This window comes from Rhea americana, unplaced genomic scaffold (assembly GCF_003343005.1).
Source record: "Rhea americana isolate MKP2758 unplaced genomic scaffold, rheAme1 scaffold_454, whole genome shotgun sequence".
Taxonomy (NCBI): Eukaryota; Metazoa; Chordata; class Aves; order Rheiformes; family Rheidae; genus Rhea; species Rhea americana.
This window is the reverse complement of record NW_028186595.1, coordinates 29420-54085: the sequence shown is the minus strand read 5'-3', so window position 1 is coordinate 54085 and position 24666 is coordinate 29420. Positions and strand designations below refer to the sequence as shown.

Below are 24666 nucleotides of genomic sequence, written 5' to 3'. Positions count from 1 at the left end.
GTGAAACACTGTAACTGAAACACACTTCCTGACATGCTCATCAGCCACAGCACTCCTGACAGGCTCCATTCTAGTTCACAGGTCCCTCCTATCTACTCTGATTCAGGTCATTCCTGAATTAGAACACATATAGACTGAAATGTTGCATTTGAACCCCGGTCCACTGTTACACTAGCCTTTTAATACCTTCAGCTCTGCTCAGTGGAGTCAGAATGGGATTAACAGTTTTTACTGATGTCTATGTATCCCAGTACTTCTTGCCAAAGCTCTGCTGATGCCTCTCCCTGTTCTCACTTGCTAGTGTGAGTAGGAAACCCCAATACTCTACCTCAAGATTGATATAACAACATATTCCAACAATGAACAACTGATGCTCATTATCTTCTTGTTACAAAGGAGAGAGAAAAAAAAACAGATCCAATAAATCACCCCTTGGCACTCTCTCTGCTTTCAAAGTTCTGCTCCCTGCCACTCACTGAGCACATTCACATATGATCACCATCACTGAATCAGTTTATTCACTCTTTTGGAGTTAATTCCCATGACAAAACCAGAATACAGGCTTGGACATAGTTTGAGATGCCCTAGAGTACCCCACCTGGTGTCCAATTGTCTATCCAGAAGAGTGTGGGCTTCTCATAGGTCTTATATCATATTTACCAATCTAACGAGAAGGTTGGTACTTTATGGCACCTCAAATGGCACCAGAAATATTTGGGAATCTGAAGTGAACTTTGTAAGCCTGCATTAGACAACACAAAGATGTGTCTTTATGACAGGTGAAATGATCTTCACTCTTTGAATTCCAGGTGCTAAACACTGTTCATTCTGTTTTGACTCTTGTAGTAATCACAACTAGATCAGGAGAATTGACATAACATCTGTCTTTTCCAACTGTAGTATTATGAAAATGATATATTTCTAAAATAGTTATGATAGCTCCAGCTATAGTATTGGTGATAGAGTGCCATGTCCAGAAAATAACTCATTCCACATCTTTGAAACAATCCATTACCACTCTGCTAGTGTTGGGCACTGTGTTCTCTACTACACTTTTAGAATCATGGGACTGGTATTATTCAGACGCACTGAAGCTGACCTTTACTTGTTGCATTGCAGAATTCCTCTAGATACAGTGGGTGCAACCACATGATGAGATAAAATAATTTTTACTTCATTCCTGGATACTAAATTCTGATTGTCCACAGTGAGTCAAAGATCATTTGCTCCTGGACTTCAATAAATCCACCAATTCTGTGTTATGGTAGGATTCTTGGGATTGCTTGCTCCAGCCATACGCAGACATATGCAACCGGGACAAGACAGCATCATTTGGCTCCCTCCAGCTACCCCAGCAAGTCTTGCAAATTCAGATATACATGTTCACATATTATAATGGTTGTAGCACAGACTCTTGTCATTATTGTACAAAAGTTTCACTCTAATGGACTGTAATACAATCCTCACATGTTTTCAGGTGTTTTTAACTTAGGGAGGGGAATATCTTTGGGTTCTCTGGGCCATATCAGGACAAAAGACTGTGTAACACAAATGCAGTAAAACTCTTTAAAGCAGTCCATCTGCTAAGAGTGTGAATACTTTGGCTTGGCAGCCATGAATCACATCCTACTTGTATGACTTCAGCAGGGATGCTACAACTAGTGTTCCTAGGAAAATGGGCATCAGATGAAGGCCTCCTTGCTGTCCCAGACCACAAGACATAGACTGTGACTCTCAGGAAATAAGATCTTCCATACTAGGCTGCTGGAAGGAGGGGTGGGTTTCATCTCTACCTATAGGAGAGCCCAGTGACCAAAGAGAGACACTGTCTGTCCTGTGTTCCCCAGGTTGACTTCTGAGTTTTTTTTTTTTTTTTTTTTGAGTGCAGTATTTGCCTTTCTCTAATCATCAAGGATCCCCCAGATTCCTACAATCTTTCAAAGATAAATGAGAGTAGCATTGCAAGTATGCCAATCAGTTCTACCAGCACCCTTAGATGCAGCCTGTTGGGTCCCATGGACTTTTATGGGCCAGGTTCTCTCAAGCAATCCATGATTTGATCATTGTTCGCTGCTAATAGCTCTTGTTCTCCTTGAACTTTTTCACAGAGGACTGGGTGACCTTGTTCATAAAGACAAACAAGGCACTGAGTACCTCAGTCTTCTCTGTGCCCAGTGTCCTACCCACTCCACTTAGCAGCGGTCTCACATTTTCTGTGTTTATCCTTTTACTTTCTATCCTTTACTATCCTTACTACTAATGTTGTGGTAGAAGGTCTTCTTAGTGCTCATAACAGCCTTTGCAAATCTCAACTTGAGTGGAGCTTTGGCTTTCCTGTTACCATCCTTTCATGCCTTTTTTTTTTTTTTTTTTTTTTTGCCTGTTCCTGCTTCCACCATCTGTATGTTAATTTTCACACTGGAGCTCTGTCATGAACTCCTTACCAGTCTCCTAATAGGTCTCCTTGTTTTCCTGAGTATCAGAATTGACTAGTCTTGCACTTGGGGGATGCTCTCCATAAAGAACTGTCAGGTTTCCTGAACAGTAACAATATCAGCTACACACTACATATTAGAATGTAGATAGCTCTGCCTGGACGAGCTGTCTGGAAAGATGACTAGCACACTTAAGATGCATATTTCTTTTCATTACAAGCAGTGAGCTCAGGTAAAACACTCAGGGAACCATTCAGATGCCCAAACATAAYGGACTACTATCAATTTAGACACCCAAAGATGTCTCAAGCATGTGTACAGGGCTTACAGGTACAGTATAAGGCCTCCAGACACTTTCCAAACCAACAGCTGGAGGCCAGCTGGGAAAGACAAACTTGAAAGATGCTAGACTCCTATGCTTAGGAATATGCATTGCTTCCCTAAACTTGGGTGAGATTATTTCAACTTCAGATGCTAAAACACATTAAATCTCTTCAGTATTTTTATTTGTTGCTTGTTTGTTTTTTTTCAATAAATTCAGTGTCCCACAGCCTATTTGCTGGTCCAGAGGCTGACTGACACAGTCTGGTGCCATCCATTCTACAAAATTCTGCTAGTTCTCAAAACCAAGATACCCACTCAAGTTGCCTATTGAGAGTGGATTCTGGCACATGCTAAATCCTGAATTGGGCCTGGCAGTTTTCCTGGCCTAAAACCATGCGCAAAAGCACACTAACAGTTTAAGAGTATGGACCTTTGAGGGTCAGTGTCTGAGAATGTGTAATTACTACTGCAGCAGTAACTTCTGAGCAGAATTATTTCTGACCATGGACGAAAGGCTACTACTAAATCACTGTCTCAAAGAACTTTATTTACATAAGTGAAAACCTGGCCCTTTAACTGCAATGGAAAAGAAAGAAAAGCAAGAGGAAAAAGCAGAGAACACATGTAGTACCAGGAAAAAGGCACTTGAATCCCTCTGGCCTTTAGGTGGCAGCCAAGGATCAGAGATGAGGCAGAGGACAAAGCAATGGGACATTGTATTATAGGGCTGGAGAAGGATGTGGCTTCAAAACAGCCAGACTGAGCAAAATAAGGATATCTGATGGGAATAATAAAAGAGATTGATTCACTTATTTGCCTTATCTTTAAAAATGAGAGCAACAGTAATGAACTATCACCTTCATTGCTATTGTTTCTAGCACTTCTTCAAGAGATTCTTCGTTGCTTCCTAGGACTCTAAAGTGTGGCCAGCTCTTCGTTTGAGATCACTTGGTCTCCCTGAACTCTATGGAGTTGTTCTGAGATGTTCTAAGAGAATAACTGATATGCTTCTGTTACCAGCTGAGCCGCTCAACCTCTAAACTGGGAGCACTACCACTACCTCAAGAGTCATCTGGTGACATTTTAATACCTATGGCTATCTCATTTGGCCTATAGCTACCACTCCAGAAGTGCACATTTCCTCTAGAGCCAGAGTCATATCTGCTAGCCCCATGCACATATCTTCTTTTCTCTAAAATGTGACTGAAGACCTGTATTTTGAGACTGAAATGGCACCCTAGSTATGCATAATGCCATGTGTATGGGGTACTTTAGCTATCTTCCTGGTCAGTGGAGATCTAGCAGACAGTCACTACTGTTGAGAGCTGCCCAGCTCTGCTCAGCTCTGCTCAACTCTGATTATAAATCAGACAATGTCTAGATAGATGAACAGCTCGTGAAGGTGTGTGCATTTAGTGCTGTTCAGTGCTGAATGCTACCTAAAACACTGTAGTGTCTTTGCTGGAATGAGCCTTGGGATCTTGGCTCACAGCGACAGTCCTTACCACTGAAATGTAGGTTTGGGTCTCCTTATGGAGTGAATGAAGAGAATGATATACCTCATAAGGGCAGAAAAGCAATCAGCTGTCTTATCTTACTCACCTGACTCATGGTCTAGAGAGTTCAGGCTTTAAACTTAGACACCTTCCATTAAATATGGAATATCTTCCTTCTCTCTCCTTAAATATTTGCCCTGTTGGTATCTAGACAACTTTCTGAGAATAGTTGTGGGGTATATATATGGAAATGTGTTTTTTCTTCCAGGTAATAGCCATATAGTTATATTGTTCAGCCAGAGTGCAGGAAAGCTAGGCTGGGAACACTCTAAAACTTTTGTGCCTCTGTGCAATGACCCTTTGATTAGGCTAGATGATATGTTTTAAGAAATAACTTTCATGTTTCCTGTTGGAGGCAGAATGTGTCTATAACCCAAGTCCTGAGTTTGAGGATCTGGGAGTCAGCTTTGTGAACATTAGCCTTCTGAGCTAGTCATCTTTGCACTCACTGAAAAGAAATGGGAATTTTGCAGAAGCTGATCTGTCATTCTTTCAAAAATTTTCAATAATTATTGAAAATAAAGGCTTCCCATTGAAGGCAACTTAGAATGATCTCATATGAAAAATTTGTTAGTTTGTTCCTGAGACTTCAAGACTTTCTCTTTTGTTGAATTTATAGTCCCAATACTGCCTTTACTATTAAAAAAAAAAAAGTAATTGTGATGTGAGTTTATTATACTACAAAAACAGTCTTGTCTTGCAAAGGACTCCTTGCTTTTTTCCTAATGGAAATGACTGTCTGTTAGGTCCCTGAAATTTAGCTACACTCTTCAAGGGGCTCAGGATAAGCCAGCACAATACATGAGAAAATTTCAACATCTCAGTATGAGAAACCTTTGTCTATTCAGCTATTTCAAAATGCAGAACAATTATAAGACATCATGTCACAAAACCAAATGAGAGTGTGGAGATTAAATTACATACTAAAACACTTTAATCATAGTTAAATGAAATTTTATGCATTACACAATTTCCCTGATCCTCGGCAGAGATGGCGCAGGCTAGGAGAGAAGCCAGGTGAAATCATACAGAGATTCCTTACCTGACCTTCCTGTCACCTCCCAACTACAGCACTCTTCCAGCACCATACTAGAAATGTTTCTATATGCATTTATACTCTATTCTATGATATGGAAAGACTCTGCTTGGTTTCACATTATAAACCATCAATCTCATTGACTGCCATACAGTATTCCTTTTATTTCAGTCATTTTAAAAAGGAAAGGAAGGAAAAAATGAAAGAATGGATAGGGCAGAAGGAAGAAAGGGAGTGGGAATGGGGAGAAGGGAGGCAGAAAAACCAAACTATTTCTCAGCTATTTCTCTTAAGATCTAAGGGAGACTTAGACTGCTACTGAGCAATGTGGAGTGGGTACATGGAATTATGTAGACTCCAGTGGTATTTTAGACACTTGGAGTCTCCTGCCTGGCCTCCAATTGCTGTCTACTGTGCAAGTCTACTATAAGTCCTGTGACATATCTGCCAGCTCCATGTAGCCCTCCATGGCCCTCTCAATTGGCTCCAGATGTCTGTATTCAAGCAAAGGGCCAGACTTGCCAGACTATTGCAGAGAAGCTTAGAGACTGGAGACACAAGCCACTCAGTGGTTGGCCACAGATTTCTGGAACTGATGCTTTTATCTGTATAGATGCAGTTTACAGTGTAGATACCTAAAGACAAGGGAGGTAAAATCCACTCCAGCTTCACAAAGTTTGCATGGGTTTAATCTAGAGTTTCTGAATTACGTTTACATATTCTTTTAGGCTAATGCATATATAGGAAATCAGTTGAAAAGATTTCTGCATGTCATTGCTTTCCAGAGCACTTGGTGGATGCAACCCATCTTTAGTATGTGTGCTATGAGCTAAAAAGTAAATTCTTGTTCTCATCATCACTTCAATTTCACTCTACTCTGCAAATTTATTGTTTTGCTCTAATATCGTGTAGCCTAATAATGAAATGATGAAAAATTTCAGGATTACAACAGTTTACAACAGGGGAAAAAATAAGGCTTCCTTTGAGGAACTGAACCTACTGCCTAATCTTGGGTGCAATGAAATAGCACTTACTGATAAAGGACCAAGAACTTCTTGCTAATTATTACTGTGATGGCTAATTACAATCTGATGAATAATTACAAAACTATTTTAAATTGCCTCCTGTTCACAGAAGCAAGCAAAGGAGACAAGTCAGTTGTTTGTTGGTTACTAGAAGATGACTTACGAGAGTTCACATCTGTGGATGTGTTTGCCAACAAAAACTACTGGACATTCTGTAGCCAAGAAAAATCTCAAGATAGGCAAGAGATATGACCTATGATTTCCCTGGAAGCTGTAAATGTCACTGTTTAGTAAGTTCTTTCAGCTCTGCAGTTAAGGCCAGGGAGACAGTCATGCCAGCCAAGATGCCAACTCTTTTGTGCCTAGTACAATTCGTCTGGCCAAAAAACAATAAAGAAAAATAAATCTTTTTGGAAGGGATTCACTTCATCCTAAGGAAAATATCTGGAAAGAATCCAGTAGACGTTCTCTCCCACTTCCTCCCACTAGATATGTCTGTAAGGTGAGTTTGAAGTGACATGCTCAGATACTACAATGTGGGTGCATAAAGTTAGGTAGGATGAATCTGATTATCCATGGCTGAGTATGGGAGGGAGGATAACCTCAACCACTTGAAGAATATAGAAGTAAACTCATAAATTACTATTCCATAAATCCCACCATTCAGCCAGATTTTTTGCCAGTCTAATAGTCTACACACTAATACTATAACTTCCTATATTGCTTATAGGAAAGTTTGGGGAGTCAATATTGAAAGCTTTACTAAAGTCAAGATAAATAACATCAATGTTCCTTGAATGGATTAAAGAAATTCTGATTTTTGTGATTTTTAAAGTCTGTCTCTTTTTAACTTTTTGTAGAGGTAGAAAAATTACTAAGATTAGAAAGATAGAACTGTCTGACTCTTCAGCAGCTGATTTATCAGGTCTGTCTGAGGATTTGAGGTTCTCTTTATGACTCTACACAAGACTTTTATTGCTATTATTACTGAAGTGACACTTCAGTGATTTTCCACGTTGATTTATCCTTTAGGCTTCTTCTGGGTTCTGCAGAGCCTTTATGCCTCTTACACGATCTTTTCTCCTTAAAGACTTTTTGTTGGATGAACTGAAGTAATTTCTCATTCATAGCCAATACTCTTCAAACAGTAATGAACTTTAATAAAATGCTGCAATGCAGCTTCCAAATTATCTTCCTTTAGTCTGAAGTCATCAGTTTCTTTGAGAAGAGCATAGAATTAGGCTTATTTATTGATCGAACTATAAATTCTGCTAAATTTAGCTTCTTTTCCTTTCTCAAAATATATCTGTTGTTTGGGATACAGATTTTAACACTGATGGTTTGTTCACAAATGTGAACATACTCCTCCTGATTTTCTTTCTTCATTATTCAGAGAGCCACTGGTGGCTTCTGAAAGAATACCCTAAAGAGACAAAGATGTGTGAGTATTATGCTAAAAATCTCTTAGGAACAATAAAAAAAGAAGCATTTCAGAAAAAATCTGTTGTCCAAGAAATCTAGATTGTTTACATTTAAGTGTAATTAGACTGTGTGACAGAAATAAGGGTTAATAGGGATAAATTATGTTGACAGTAATATATTATTAAGGTATTCCTGTCCCCAAGCAGGGAGGGACAGAAATCTAACTGGCTTAAAAAATGTATTTAGCTAGGAAGATGATGGTTTCTACTCTCACCTTAACTGAATGCTCTCTTTCCTTCATTTAAAACTGCTTGAAAACAACCTGTGGGAGTGAAAAAGATTAAGACAACAAAACACAAGTGATACAAAGTTTCATAAAGTAGTAGGTACATTTATTTTCTGCCTAGTATATTTCCTTAACATGAAAGAATCCTTTGGAAGGAGAATAAATTATTATATAAAGCTAAGACTGAGACAGACTTGCAGCAGCTTTTTACATACAAAAGATGGGATTTGTTTGATCTATGTTTAACATCTCAGTGTTTTGTTATCTATTCCATCTTCTGTTCTCCTCTATAGACAATGGAAGAAAAAATATCCAAGGTAAGTAGTAGTTCATCTTTCTTGTGCCCAGATGAAGTTAATCACCTTTTGAAGGTACAGTCTTGGCTTGAAAGTAGGAGCCTAAATTAGTTCTGACTAGACATCCATCTCTTAGAAGATATAAATCAGGCTAATGGCTCCCACCTGTAGAAATGTAACTGGTAGAGAGACCATTGCTATTATGTATCGTTGTCACTTATAAATCCCTTAATCATGCATATGGTCTTCTAGTATAAAAGAGATATGCATTTTCAATGTTGAAAACAAAACCAAAAAAAGAAACAGGAAAACTATTATAACGATTTCAGATCTTCTTTGTTCTTTAAAATAAACGTTAAAATCAATCAATGAAATGTCTCAGATATATAGATATAGATATATGCATGAAAACATATATACATTTCCCCTTTTCCTACTCACATAAAAAACATTTGCTCACTCCTTTACTTGTATTGCATATTTATTCATGCAGAAATATACAAAGTGGAAGCAGAAGATGGAAGATACTTTTGTTACTGAATTTATTCTTCGTGTTTTCCACAGCTTTCAAAGGGTTTATGTTTTGCTTTTTATGGGAGTTTTGGTCATCTACATTTTGGTTATCACTAGGAATGTCATCATCATTGCCACAGTGGTAAATGACATCACTCTCCACAAACTTATTTCCTCCTTGGAATTTCTTCCTTCACATTTCTTTCTTGAAAAACCTCTCATTTGGGGGAATCTTCTATGTCTCAGTTATAATTTGAATTTCTTGGGTTTCTTTGAGAGTTGCCTTTCTGCTGTGCACTAGCTGTGGTCAGAATAGGGGCATTTCTTTTCTGTTGCATGGAGAAAAGAAGGGCTGCTTGAAATCACTGAGGGTTTGGGATATGAAAAAAATATCTCAGCTACAGTTCCTAAGCTCTTGGTCAATCTTCTGGATGCCAAAAAGTCCAAAGTTGGCATCCAGTTGGCTGGTCCAAACTCCAGACTTGGCTGCAAAGCTCAAGTCTCCTCCTCTTTTCTCCTCGAGGCTACTGAGTTCTTCCTCTTCATGGTCATGTCTTTTGACTGATACATAACCATTTACAACCCTCTCCATTACACCACCATCGTCAGTGGAGGAGTGTGTGCTCAGCTTTCGTTTTGCTCTTGGGTTGGAGGTTTTCTGACTGTCTTCATGCAAACCATTCTAGTGTTTAGACTGTCATTCTGTGGCCCCAATGTCAGTAACTACTTCTACTGTGATGCTGGGCCACTACTGAAGTTGACTTCCGCAGATACCCACCATACTGAATGGATTGTTTTCATCACTGCTTCGGTAGTTCTTTTTAGCACCTTCTTTTTTAATGTCATGTCCTACTACTTCATTATTTTCACCATACTGAAGTTCCCATTTCCCTCTGGGAGACAAAAGCTTTCTCCAYCTGTATAACTCATCTGAGTGTAGCTATCATGCTTTATGGAGCAGTCATATCTATTTATGACAAGAAGACATGTATCACTAAATATGAAGTGGTCAGCCCTCTGAACACCCTTGTAAAACCACTGCTCAATCCTTTCATTTATCCTTTAAGGAACAAAGAGGTAAAGACACCCTTGAAAAAAGCAGTGGCCAGAAATAATATATTTGAGATTAAAAAAAAATAAGGACTAAAATGTTGACTTTTCTGGATGTTCCTGTATCAAAGTGATTCTAAAAGCCTCTTGGGAAAGCAAATGCCAATAATTATGAAAAAGAAGTCAGAAGCAACTATGATTAAGAAAGTTGGGATCAAGATTATTGCCTTCTGACTGTGGATAATATTGATTTACATGTTCAGTTGCTTGTTCTTTCTCTTGGTTATTCTGAAATCATGCTTTCAAGTCTTTTCCAAAAATTTATTTTCATTATCTGTCAAAGTAAATATTAAAAAAAAAACTTTAAAAGGCTCTCTTCCACTTACTGTCTCTGTTTTTCATGTTATTATGCACGAAATGTTTTATGAATGCAAAACTTATTTCTTCTAAAATAAGCAATTTGAGGAGCTTGTGTTCATGTTTGTTGTAGCTTTATTGACCTTGAAGATTAAATTTAACACATGAAATTACGTAATCCTACTTTTTATTTATGTTCTGCATCATTTGTGCAATTGATATATGATGCCTCCCTTTAAATACAGTTTCCAAAGTGATGATCCTAATCCAGTGTATTGATTCTCTCGTTGATCTTCCTGATCTTGTGTGTAATTTAAGCCATACGATTTCCCTAAACTAATTATTGTTTGAACTAAAACAAAGATTTACTTTTATCCTTTAGGGATAGACTAACTGTGGCTAAAAGACAGGTAATRTCATTTACGATAATCATTTTAGTCTTTCTATTCAATTCACCTTTAAATGAAAGACTCAGCTGGTATTCACTGACAAAATCAGTTCAGGAAGTGATTTGGCCTTCAGTTCCCAAGCAAATCAGAATTCGTTTCGGGGGGGGGGGGACTTTAAAAGTGATGGCTAGAATTTTTATACTTCTTATGTATTTTTATACATTCCTGCTCTTTAAAATCTCCCACTCAGTAGGCCACAATTGTGAAGAGTCACTGGAAGTGTCAGCTTAAAATATGTCTTAGAAACGATATATTTACAGTTCTTTTGCTTTCTTGTAGAAATGTGAAGACTAAAAAAGCAATAATGAAAAACGAATCTCTGACTAAACTTATTGCTTATGATTTATATCATGATGGATTTTCCTCAAATTCAAAAGGTGCAAGCTCTCTTCTTTGTGAGGCTCTGGTGATCTACATCTGAACTGTGAGCAGGAACATTACAGTCATTGATTCTCTTGTATCCCAGATCACCTTTCACAAGATCATATTCCCTTTCTGGGAACCTCCCACTATTGGGAATTTGATATGTCAGCCACTGTCTCCAAACTGTTGGTCAATTTCTTCACTGTAAAGAAACTTATTAGCTTAAATAGTAGGAAAACACAGGCCTTTTCACTTTTATTTCTGGCTAACCCTGAGACTTTCCTCCTCACAGCTCTTTCATTTGACTGATCCATAGTTATATGCAATCAGCTCCATTACACTCTATCATAAACACTTGAGTTTGTGTCCAGCCAGCACTGGCTTCACAGCTGGGTGGCTTCATGCTGTCTATAAAGTTTCCCTCCCTATTTGTGGTCCCAATGCTATCAACCTTTTCTGCTGTGTTATTATGCCATTAATTAGCCTTGTCTGCAAAGGCACAAATACTATCAAACAGATCGTCTTTATTCTTGCCACTGTTGTTTTATTCATAGAATCATAGAATCAGTAAGGTTGTAAGGGACCTCTGGAGATCATCTAGTCCAACACCCCTGCTCAGCAGAATCACCTAGAGCATGTTAGACAGGGTTGCATCCAGACGGGCCTTGAATATCTCCAGAGAAGGAGACTCCACAACAGAATCACAGACTCACAGAATCAGTAAGGTTGGAAGGGACCTCTGGAGATCATCTAGTCCAACCTCCTTGCTCAGCAGGGTCACCGAGAGCACGTTAGACAGGATAGCATCCAGGTAGGTTTTGAATATCTCCAGAGAAGGAGACTCCACAAACTCTCTGGGAAACCTGTTCCAGTGCTCCATCACTCTCACAGTGAAGAAATTCCCCCTCACGTTCAGGCAGAACTTCCTGTGATTCAATTTCTGCCCATTGCCTCTTGTCCTTTCGCATGGCACTACTGGAAAGAGTTTACCACCATCCCCTTGACACCCTCCCTTCAGGTACTTATACACATTGACAAGATCCCTCCTGTCTTCTCTTCCCCAGGCTAAAAAGGCCCAGCTCTCAAAGCCATTCCTCATAGGGCAGATGCTCCAGCCCTCTGATCATCTTTGCAGCCCTATGCTGGACTCTCTCCAGGAGCTCCATGTTTCTTTTGTACTGGGGAGCCCAGAACTGGACACAGTACTCGAGATAAGGCCTCACCAGGGCTGAGTAGAGCAGCAGGATCACCTCCCTCGACTTGCTGGAAACACTCTTCCTAATGCACCCCAGGATACCATTGGCCTTCCTGGCCAGAAGAGCACATTGCTGGCTCATGGTCAACCTGTCATCCACCAGCACTCCCAGATCCTTCCTTGCAGAGATGCTCTCCAGAAGGTCAGCTCCCAGTCTGTACTGGTACCTAGGGCTATTTTTCCCTAGGTGCAGGACTCTGCACTTGCCCTTGTCGAACTTCAGGAGGTTTCTCTCCGCCCAGCTCTCCAGCCTGGCCAGGTCTCTCTGAATGTCAGCACAGCCTTGTGATGTATCAGCCACTCCTCCCAGSTTGGTATCATCAGCAAACTTGCTGAGGAGGCACTCTGTCCCCTCATCCAGGTCATTGATGAAGAAGTTGAACAGGATGGGACCCAGTACTGAGCCCTGGGGTGCACCACTAGCTACAGCCCCCAAATAGACTCCATGCCACTGATGACAACCCTCTGAGCTTTGCCTTTCAGACACTTCTCAATCCACCTCACTGTCCACTCATCTAATCCACACTTCCTGAGCTTATCTAGGAGGATGCCATGGGAGACAGTGTGGAAAGCCTTGCTGAAGTCAAGGCAAGCAACGYCCACTGCTCTCCTCTCATCAACCCAGCCAGTCATTCCATCACAGAAGGCTGTCAGATTGGTTAAGCAGGATTTCCCCTTGGTGAATCCATGCTGGCTACTCTTGATCACCTTCTTTTCCTCCATATGCCTGGAGATGACATCCAGAAGGAGCTGTTCCATCACCTTTCCAGGGATGGAGGTGAGGCTGACCGGTCTATCGTTGCCTGGGTCCTCCTTCTTGCCCTTTTTGAAGACTGCAGTGACATTGGCTTTCTTCCAGTCCTCAGGCACCTCTCCTGTTCTCCAGGACCTTTCAAAGATACTGGAGAGCGGCTTGACAACAACATCTGCCAGCTCCCTCAGTAGCCATGGGTGCATCCCATCCGGGCCCATGGATTTGTGGATGTCCAGCCTGCCCAGAAAATCTCTAATGCTTTCCTCCTCAACCAAAGGAAAGTCTTCCCTTCTCCAGACTTTCTCCCTCATGTCCAGGCTACAGGATTCATGAGGGCTGCCCTTAGCAGTGAAGACTGAAGCAGAGAAGGCATTCAATAATTCTGCCTTCTCTGTATTGCTTGTCACCAGGGCCCCCACCCCAGTCAGCAGCAGGCACGCATTTTCCCTAGTCCTCCTCTTGTTACTGATGTATTTGAAGAAGCCCTTCCTATTGTCCTTAACATCCCTTACCAGACTCAATTCCAAATGGGCCTTAGCCTTCCTTGCTGCATCTCTACATACTCTGACTGCATTCCTATAAATCTCCCAAGTAGTCTGTCCCCTCTTCCACATTCTGTGTATTTTCTTCTTCTGTCTGAATTTGGCCAAAAGCTCCTTGCTCACCCATGCAGGTCTCCTGCCCCCCTTGCTGCACTTCTTACAGGGATGCACCGCTCTTGAGCTTGGAGGAGGTGATGTTTGAATATTAGCCAGCTCTCCTGGACCCCCCTTCCTTCTAGGGCCTTAACCCATGGGATTCCACCAATTAGGTCTCCTGAAGTCCAGGGTTGCAGTCCTGCTTGTTGCCTTAATTCTTTCCTTCAGGATCCTGATCCCCACCATCTCATGGTCACCGCAGCCAAGGCTGCCCCCAACCTTCACATGTCTAACCAGTCCCTTTCTGTTGGTAAGGATAAGGTCCAGCAGGACATCCTTCCTTGTAGGCTCCTCCACCATTTGTGACAAGAAGTTATCATCAATGCATTGCAGGAGCCTCCTGGACTGTTTGTGCCTAGCTCTGTTGTCCTTCCAGCAGATGTCAGGGTGGTTGAAGTCCCCCATGAGAACCAGGGCCTGTGATCATAAGGCTACCTCCAGTTGTCTGTAGAAAGCCTCATCAACTTTCTCTTCCTGGTCAGGTGGCCTGTAGTAGACACCCACAACAGTGCCCCCATGTCAGCCTGCCCTTTGATCTTTACCCATAAGCTCTCAACTGCCTCCTCCTCCTCCACCCCTAGGCAGAGCTCGATGCATTCCAGTTCGTCTCTCACATTAAGAGCTATTCCACCACCTCGCCTTTCCTAAATAACTTTGGCATTGATGAAAATGCTGACTTTAAACAAGTATCTTTGCACGTCTCAGTGTAATGAAATGCCATTGTGATAAGTGTTTCTTAGAGAGAGTCCTGAATATATAGATATAAATAATGCAGAAGGGAGCAAGCATGGACTGATAGACAGGAGTATGTATTGTTTCTAACACAGGAGAGAGAAATGTAGCAAAGAAAGGTTTTGTTTGTATTTCCCTTTTTTTTTTTTGAAGAATATGAATGTGAAATGTAAATGGTCTTCATAAAATAGTAAAATGGATGGAAAGATTTTATAGGAATAAACAGCCAGAGGATCTGATTAATATGAATGGACAGATTCAGACACACCAGCATAAAGCTACCATATTTGGTTTTGGTGGCTCTATTTATCTTACAACATTTTCCCCCCAAAAAACTAGGAAGGTAAGGTGGAAAACCAGACCACCTAGAGGGAATTCTTCCCTTTGCAGTTCACTGGCATGCGAGGACTCCACGTTTCTATTTTCACAAATCTACTGATCACTCACCTGTCAACACTTGTATCACCTCCATCATCTGGAATGGCCAGCACCTCCAGGCACCCATTATCTCTTCCTTAGTTGTTAAATGAAATGCTATCGCAGGTATCAGCCTAAAGTCTGAAACAGAGACATACATAGTTAATCAATTAACAATTCTCTCTATTCCCTCTCCAGCAAAACAAAACAAACAAACAAACAAAAACCCCTGACAAGTGTTAAGGGGAAAATGCAAAAACATAGTAAAACACAAATTATTAGAATAAACATTTTACCACCATTATTTTATAATTCAAGGGGTGCTGCAACAACTCCTTTTCCTGGAAGTGAAACTTTTGGGTTTGTAGTTTTGTTAACTGTAGTGGTGTGGGAATGTGAACTGGTTACTGTAGAGAACACCAGAAGCATTTTAATGTTTACTTTGTGTAGGTAAGACACACTGGGTAGACTGATTTGCAGTATGACCCAAAAGTGGGTTTTTTCAGACACATCAGCTAAGGACTAAGCTCATGATTTCAAGTTTTGGCTAAAATTTGTCCTGCAATTGTTGCTGCACCAGCTTCAAGTGGATTTCTTCTTTTTTTTGGCTTTTTTACCGGACTTGGTTACTGTTTCCCTCTTTCGCAAGAAAGGTAGTTCTGAAAAATAACTGGAGAAACTTTATTAGCTCCAGACCATTCAATTATCATACTTTCCTGACTTTTCTTAAATATGGAAGCTATATTTGGAAATGATGATTCTACACTAATTAAAACTTTTCTAGTTTTCATAATTGGCATCAGATTAGAAACAGGAGATATGTCTTTTTAAACAGTGATTTTGAGAACACAGATAAGGACGCTGTCCATCAGGGTATCATCTTCATTTTCCTGAGTTAAAAAAAAAAAAAAAAAAAAAAGCAACACAAGATCTGATTTTATTTTATTTTTTTTTCAAGTCAAATTCAAAAATCAAGGCATTAAAAACATTTGCAGTTAGCAGGATAGGCCACAGAGGCCAAACAAAACTGACAGTAGGAGAGAAAATTCATCTAGAAAGAGCTGCTTGTAAGCAAATCAATATGACCCTTACGTCCTCTGTCTTTTTTAACAAGTTTAACCAGGTACAGCCTCTGCAGAAGGTGAAGACGGTGAAGAAGAAACAGGAACTCAGAAGCATAAGGTTTTCTTCATCTGAATTCTGGCTTCAGATTTTAAAAGGAGCCATCCTGAAAATCTTCAATGGCTTTCTCACACCATATTTTTCTAGTATGCATTATGTTGCTAGACAAAGGACTTAGGGATGGTTAAACAGCAATTCTGCATTCTGCTTTTTATTTCCTCCAGAAAACATCTTAGTTTTAAGAATTCCCTATCTTACACTGGAGCAACAATGCAATTCAAAAGTAATGAAACAGCTAGCAGACCAATCTTCAGAGAGCTAGCAGTCCAATGTTCATCGAACTCCTGTAAAGTAGTTCAAATTTTGTCCTGACTAGTTCAAAACAGGTGTTGTCATCCTGCTCTTTGCCTTTCTTATTCCTCTCAGGATCCTGAACTCCACCATCTCATGGCCACTCTAGTCAAGGTTGCCCTGAACATTTTCATCTTCAACCAGACCTCCTTTGTACATAAGTAGGAGATACAGCAGAGTGCCCCTCTTTGTTGGCATCTCTATCAGCTTTCCAGGAACATGCTAGATTGCTTGTGCCTTGCTGTGTTGTCCTTCTAGCAGATATTGGGGTGGTTAAAGTCCTCTGTGAGGACCAGGGCCTGTGAATGTGATGCTACTTCCAATTGTTTATAGAAGGCCTCATACTTCTTCCTGATCAGCTGGCCAATAGCAAACACCCACAGCAGTGTCATCCATGTTAGTCTGCCCCATAATCCTTATCCATAAACTCTCAGTCAGCCCATCATCCACTCCTAGGCAGAGTTCCATATCTTCTAGCTACTGTCTCACATAAAGCGTGATGTGACTCCTCCTCCTCCTCAGCTTCCTGGCCTATCCTTCCTAAAAAGCCTGCAGCATTCCAGTCATACTAGTCAGCACACCATCTCTATAATCCCAGTGAGATCATAGCACAGTAACTGCACACAGATCTCCAATTCCTCCTGTTAATTTCCCATGCTGCACGCATTAGTGTATAGGCAATTCAGAGAGGTATCTAAGTGTGATGATTTCCCAGAAGTGGAGCAAGAGGTTTCCCCATAGCATTGTCTTGTAGATACTTCCTTAGCTGCATGCAGGTGCTGCAGGTATCCCCACTTGAGTCCTGTTTTGCTGACTGTATGGTCTCTATAACTCTCCCCTTCCCCTATTTTTCCTAGTTTCAAGCTCTCCTTACCAGGTTGGCCACTCTATTGCAAAGATGCTTGTACCCTGCTTAGCAGGATGAATCCCATCTCTCCCAAGCAGATGTTGATCTTCAAACAGRGTTCCATGGTCACAGAAACCAAAATCTTGTTTTCAACACAAGCTGCACAGCCAATTGTTGACTCAGAGTATCCATCCACTCCTCCTCCCATCTCTCCCCTTCACTGACAGGATTGAGGAGAAAATTATGTGGGCTCCCACACCCCTGACCACCACCTCCAGAGCTCTCTAGTCATAATGATGWGGATCCCTTCTTTGTGCCTTCTGCATGAACTGCTGTGTCTGTTGGATGCCTCTATAGCGTACTGACTACAATCTGACTATAATGCTTTGTGGACAGGCTCTTCCTCTTGTTCATTGTCCAGAAAGTACCATGCACTGCTTGGTCCTTCTACATGACTTTTGTGGCAAGGTGTTCAATTTCAACCAGTGTCAGCCACCAGCTGTATAGCTTCCCCTTATAGTTAAAGGAGGAAATGATTTATAGATGTCTCCGACTGCATAGTAGAATGATAAGGCCTATATGGTGAAAGGCACCTGGCACTTGGCATATATCACCCCATGTCATAATACAAGCTGAGGTCTGACTTACTAAGCAGCAGCCTTCTAGTAAAGGATGTGGGAATCTTGGTGGATTAAGATGGAGGAAGTGAAAGGATCATCAGAAGGAAGCATCACAGAGTTAGGGTGGTGGAACATGGAGTATATGAGGAGAAAGACAGTGAGAACTGTATTTGTTTAGCCTAGGAAAGAGAGAGTGGGGGCAGGACTAAGAGGGATTGCTGGAAGCTAGCATCAGCCTTAGCTTTTTAATGGGGGTGTGCAGTGAATAAACAGGGGAAGACTGTCACGGAGACAGGCACATGTTAACTGATCAAATATTCCAGCTGCCAAAACACTTGGTGTACAAAACCCGTAAGGAATGGCAGGTTGCAACTTGATGCCTTGCACCACCTAGGCATCAATCTGAGCTTGTGTACTGCTAAAGAATTACTGCTTCCCTTGTTATCTGTATACCTAAAGGATTACCGCTCCTTTTGTTACCTGCAACGCATATGCAGTACTCCTCATTATAACCTATTAATTCACCTTAAACCTACGCTCCCCCAAACTCACCATGGGCCAGTGCTCTGCAGTGGCTGGGACAGTCCAGTCACTGCCCTGTAAGGCTCCCCTTATGATTCGGGGATTTCAAGGTAATAAATATCTAATAACTTTACTCCAGAGTGGTGTCCTCTACCTCTGCATATTCCAAGTATCAGTAACCACTGTTAACAGGGAGTTATGGAGAAGATGAAGCCACACTTCACTCAGAGGTGCACAGTGAAAGAACAAGAGGCAACAGGAAAAATATTACAGCAAGAGAAATTCTAACTAGATGGGAGGAAAAAAAAATCCTGTGAGCATTGCTAAGACTGGACTAGGGCACTGTGGGATTTCCAATCTTAGAGTTATTTAGAACTTGACTGGGAAAGACCCTAAATAATGTGACCTAATTTTGAAGTTAGCCCTGATCTGGAGTAGAAATATACAAAGGTTCCTTCCAATCTAAATCACTCTATGACATCTTTTAGATTAGAGGTACAAGTTTCTACCCTACATTAATAAGACAGTACAAGTCATCTTGCTAATGAAATCCATATTTAGAAGGAAAGACACTTTGTTAAAGTTTCCCCTACCAGACTTTGACTAATGACACCAACCAGGATTAAGAAAACACTTGCATTCAATCATTTTCTTGTTTCATTAGTAAGAACCTCTTGCCAAGGTGAAGCCATAGAAGTCTGGCAAGCTGATGTTTAACCAGAGCTCTGTTGTGACTGAATTCATACTTCTTCTTTCCCCCCCCCTCCTTTTTTTCTTTCTCTATAATCAGGGAACTGTAGGTCCTCTTCTACATTTTGTTGCTCATAATCTATCTACCATCAATTACTGGGAATGTGACCATTATCTCAGTCATGTTGGCTGACTGTTAACTCCACAGCCCCCGGTACTTTTTCCTCTGTGACTTCTCCTTCTTTGATGATGACAGCTCCTGTTTTCCAAAATGATGAAAGATTTCATCTCTTTGGAAAAGATTGCCTCAGTGCCTAGCTGCACAAGTAACATCTCACAAGGCTACTTCTTCTTTGGCACCGCTTAATTCATCCTCTTGGCTGTTGTATCCTCGATCACTAGGCGGCCATCTACATCTCACTCAGATACTCTATCACCATAAGCCTACCGATTGCCTTCTGATTATGGCTGTTTTCTTTGGCTGGGGGATTCCTCTTTGTCCTATCCTTCATCATCATCATCTCCTGGATCCCTGTTAGTAGGCAAAATGTTACCAACCACTTTTGCGACAATGAGCGATTGATCAAGCTCTCACGTGCAGATACCTATCTGCAGGAGCTGATGGAGTCTATACTGTTCACTGTGGTGCTCCTAAGCTTTCTGCTATTTACCATCATCTCATATCTGCACATCATCATCGCTATTCTCTGTATCCCCTCACCCTGAGGACAGAAAAAGGCCTTCTCCATTCATCCCTCCCACATCACTGTGGTACCATACCATCTTCCGGGATGGTACCACCTTCATGCATATAGTGTCAAAGAAAGAGTTCTCCTTCAACCCCAAGCAGTAGTCTCCCCGCAGACGGCTGCTTTCACTTCCTTGCTCAACCCCTTCATCTACCTTTTGAGAAACCAGCAGGTCAGGAATGCTCTGACAGACACTGCCTCATACCTCCTAAGTGGTATAAAGAGTTTCAGAATGAACTCTAAATCAAATGGTCAATAAGGAATTCTCAAGTTTTCCATGGGTCCTGACTTTCTYCATAAACTTTGGTCCATCTCCGAAAATTTCTATAAAGAAATTTTGCATGCATTATTCCTATGTGCGTGACTTTCCTTCTCATACTGCCATTTTTAAAAGGAATGCTTTAAAGTGAGTAAAAAATAACTCATATATTCTGCAAGCTCCAAACACAACACTTTATACCTCTCAATGACATAGTATATAATATTAGACCTATTCATTTAAAAGAGAATTATCTTTAGTAGTATAAATGATTCTGCTAATAAAATATATATTCATATAAGAGTCCAAGAAACCTTCTTTTACCTGTCCACTCTCCATACAGGCACAATACCCATAGTACTGTATGTACACAGTATACCTACAGTACTAATACCCATTCCTCTCCTTTGCAAGTGCCAAAAAGAACAGGCAACAAATTCAATTTTCATATGCTTTACACCACTGCTGGGATGAAAAATCCTCCTCTTCAAGGACCAGCTGACTACACAGATCAGAACATTAGGAAATGGGCATTTTGTGATGTTTGTAGACTGTTCTCAAGGCACATAACACTTTGACATTGGTCATAATCTATTTACAATTAAAGTAGAGATCTCACTCCAAGCATATGCATGTAAATAAGGAAGTTCATAAAGGATCACATTATGAGAAAGCTCTCAYGCCCTTTATGCGAAATCAGCATGCTAGGGAGCCTCTCTGAAATGCTTATCAAGTAATGCATGCTGCATAGAGAACAAACAGGATGAATTAGAAGTCTCTGCAGTTCCATGACTACAGTCTCAATGGGATCATAGACGTGTGGTGAGATAGTTCATATGATTGGAAGCATGCAATGGAGAGGCTCTTTAGGAAGAACAGACTGGGAAGGCAAGGAGGGAGACAGGAGTTGTAGCTGGAATGCATGGAGTTCTACCTAGGGCTGGGTGATGAGCCAGCCAAGAGCTTACAGGTAACGATTAGCAGGCAAACTAGTATGGATGACATGGTAGTGGGTGTCTGCTATAGAACACCTGATCAGGAAGAAGCAAAAAATGAGGTCTTCTTCAGGGAACTGGAAAAGGCCCTGTGTTTGCAGGCCCTGGTCCTCAAGGGATACTTTAACCAGGAAAAAGGCATTTAAATCCCTCTGGCCTTTAGGTGGCAGCCAAGGATCAGAGATGAGGCAGAGGACAAAGCAATGGGACATTGTATTATAGGGCTGGAGAAGGATGTGGCTTCAAAACAGCCAGACTGAGCAAAATAAGGATATCTGATGGGAATAATAAAAGAAATTGATTCACTTATTTGCCTTATCTTTAAAAATGAGAGCAATAGTAATGAACTATCACCTTCATTGCTATTGTTTCTAGCACTTCTTCAAGAGATTCTTCGTTGCTTCCTAGGACTCTAAAGTGTGGCCAGCTCTTCGTTTGAGATCACTTGGTCTCCCTGAACTCTATGGAGTTGTTCTGAGATGTTCTAAGAGAATAACTGATATGCTTCTGTTACCAGCTGAGCCGCTCAACCTCTAAACTGGGAGCACTACCACTACCTCAAGAGAGTCATCTGGTGACATTTTAATACCTATGGCTATCTCATTTGGCCTATAGCTACCACTCCAGAAGTGCACATTTCCTCTAGAGCCAGAGTCATATCTGCCAGCCCCATGCACATACCTTCTTTTCTCTAAAATGTGACTGAAGACCTGTATTTTGAGACTGAAATGGCACCCTAGGTATGCATAATGCCATGTGTATGGGGTACTTTAGCTATCTTCCTGGTCAGTGGAGATCTAGCAGACAGTCACTACTGTTGAGAGCTGCCCAGCCCTCCCTAAATCAGACAATGTCTAGACAGATGAACAGCTCATGAAGATGTATGCATTTAGTGCTGTTCAGTGCTGAATGCTACCTAAAACACTGTAGTGTCTTTGCTGGAATAAGCCTTGGTGAGCAAATGTTCGTTAAGTACAGTTGTGTAGGAGGTAGTAACCTCAAAGTGGAGGCTAGGAGAAAACAGTATAAACCATTTGAATTCAGAGGCTTAAATGCATAGTTACACAATGTTGATGCCACAACTGGGCAACATTTTAATTAATTGGAAGGGCTACTCCAGTTCTCATGACTGCCTCAAGGAGCTAGAAAATACCTTCAATACGCTCCCCTTTAAGGCTTTTTTGACCTGATTGTTTCTGAGTGAGTAGATGTATGGGTTAAGCATCTGAGTCACCACAGAAAAGAAGAAAGAAAGAACTTTGTCAGAATGCTGCCCACCTCGCTGTGCTGGGCGGATATACCTGTAAATGCAGGTACTGTAAAATATCATCACCACCATGAGGTGAGCTGAGCAAGTGGAAAATGCTTTCCTCCTACCTGTGGAAGATGGGATATACAAGATGGTTACAATAATGCAGCCATAGGAAATGGTAGTTATTATTAACGTACCAGGTATGATGATAATTATTATGATCAGCATCAATTCTTCGATGAAATCTGTGTCTGTACAGGACAGCTGCAACAACAGAGAGGTATCACAATAAAAGTGGTTCATGACATTGGGACCACAGAACGGCAACTGGACAATCATAATAGTGGGAGGAAACATCAAGAGGAAACTCACTGCCCAGCAAGCCAGGACCAGTTGGAGGCAAAACCTGCTGTTCATAATGGCTTTGTAATGCAAAGGGTGGCAAATAGCAACATATCGATCAAAAGACATTGTTGCCACATGGAAAAATGTGCAGGTGCCTAAGTAAAAGAAAAGCAGCATCTGAAGAAAACAACCAGACAGAGAAATTATATTCCTCTCTGTCAGAAGGCTGTAGAGAGTACTTGGGATGAACGTGGAAGTGAAAGCGATTTCCAAAAGGGCAAAATTCCTGAGGAAGTAGTACATTGGGGTCTGAAGGCACTGGTCCACAAGAGTGATGATGATGACAGTGATGTTTCCAAGCAGAATCAAGAAGTAAGCAATCACAAGAAACATAAAGAGGGAAATCTCCAAATAGCGGCTGTTGATCAGCCCCAGGAGGACAAATTCCACTACCCTTGTGGTGTTCATTGAGACTTTATGGCTAGCAGAAAAAGAAAAAAAAAAAAAAAAAGAAAAGCCTATTTTGAGAACCAGTGGAAAACTGGTTAAAGCGGCATATCCAATATACCACATCTAGGTATATAATACATACATGTATGTCTGTAGGCATACAAACAAATATCAGAGTATAAGTACAAGGAGAAGTAAAATATCAGATCTACATCATTTTAGATTTTTTCATTCTCTATGGTAGGATTTAAAAATAAAGAATAAAACCAAAAATATAAGAACAAAAGTCAGTCTGATTCTGCTGAGATAAAAGGGGTATGCCAGTAAGAAACCCTTGTGAGTGATCGGAACAGCCACAGAAATCACATATTAACATTCTTGTTCACATGAATACCGTCCCAAGCTCAGCATCCTCATCCCAGTTAAAATGATTCTTAGAGATTCTATTTTGCAATGATTCTATTGGATTAGTTCAGAAAAGTGCATGTGTGAAAACTGTTTAGAACTTCAGGATGAAAAAATCTTTAAACAGAGTGACAACATTCACCCTCCATCAATTTCAGAAAAGGCAAAATGCACACAGTGAGTACTTTGACTAAGTATTCAAAGACCTATTATTTGAAATTAATTCAAAAGCAATACTGCAGAGGAATGCAATAATTCTGTAGACTGACACAGAAGAAGGTTAGACGGAGTAGTTGATGGATACATTAGTATTGCAGAAGAGAAATTTACTCTAGTAAAACAGAGAGATGAGAACAGGGAGGGGAGGGGGAAAGAGAGTGAGAGACTCCACAGAGAAAAGCCCGAACAGAAGAAAAGTGATGCTACAAAGTGAATGATGTTTAGATACCACAGAAGGAAGCAAAATGCACAGAAAAATGCATAGATATTACCCCAAGTAAGATAAAGTATAAGAGAGGAAAAGGGAAAAAGTATCAGAAAACATTCTGTTTATTTGTTTTTCGTTTATCTTCAGCTCTACAGCTCCACTGGATCAACTTTGATGCTGATGGTAACTCTTTTTTCCCCATGGCCCAAGAATTCCTCCCATCTTATAACATAATACTCCAAGCTCAGACATGTTGTACATTGCACTGCGCCTACTGTACTACAATAGTCACTAATGCAATTGCCATTACCTTGTGTAAGTGAAAGGCAACCTGAAGACTCTGGCAGAAATAGCATCCGGCAATGCCCTTCAATTATACTCTTTTCTTTCAGGTTTACAAGGTCCCGTCTACGGTGTTTCAGCTGCATTCTACTTCTCTTCTCTCCTAGACGTCAGGCCTCCTTGCCCTGAAGAGAGATATACTTTGGACAATTATATTTGCACTCAGATCTCCCCTATGTCTTGATCTTTCAATCTGTTTTTAGACTCTGAAATCCTGAAGCTTATTTCTGCCCTACAATGCCATCAACAAGGTGGCATTCATTTCTAAATGAATGGGACGGGGTGGGTGGAGGGGATAGTTCTTCAAAACTATCTTGTTGAA

At 40.8% G+C, this 24666-nt stretch overlaps 1 long non-coding RNA gene across 2 annotated transcripts in view; it reads right to left on the bottom strand.

The window, feature by feature from the left end:
* LOC146589470 (uncharacterized) overlaps window positions 1-24666 on the bottom strand; it is a 44713-nt gene that overhangs the window by 11677 nt on the left and 8370 nt on the right. The window contains exons 2-5 of one of the 2 annotated variants that reach the window (XR_014897167.1): window positions 24313-24469; window positions 14999-15109; window positions 8073-8120; window positions 7336-7799 (exon numbers count right to left, since the gene is read on the bottom strand). This is a non-coding gene — a long non-coding RNA (uncharacterized LOC146589470). Of the gene's footprint in view, window positions 1-7335; window positions 7800-8072; window positions 8121-14998; window positions 15110-24312; window positions 24470-24666 lie in introns of those variants that run through there. The other variant, XR_014897166.1, reaches the window with a different exon arrangement.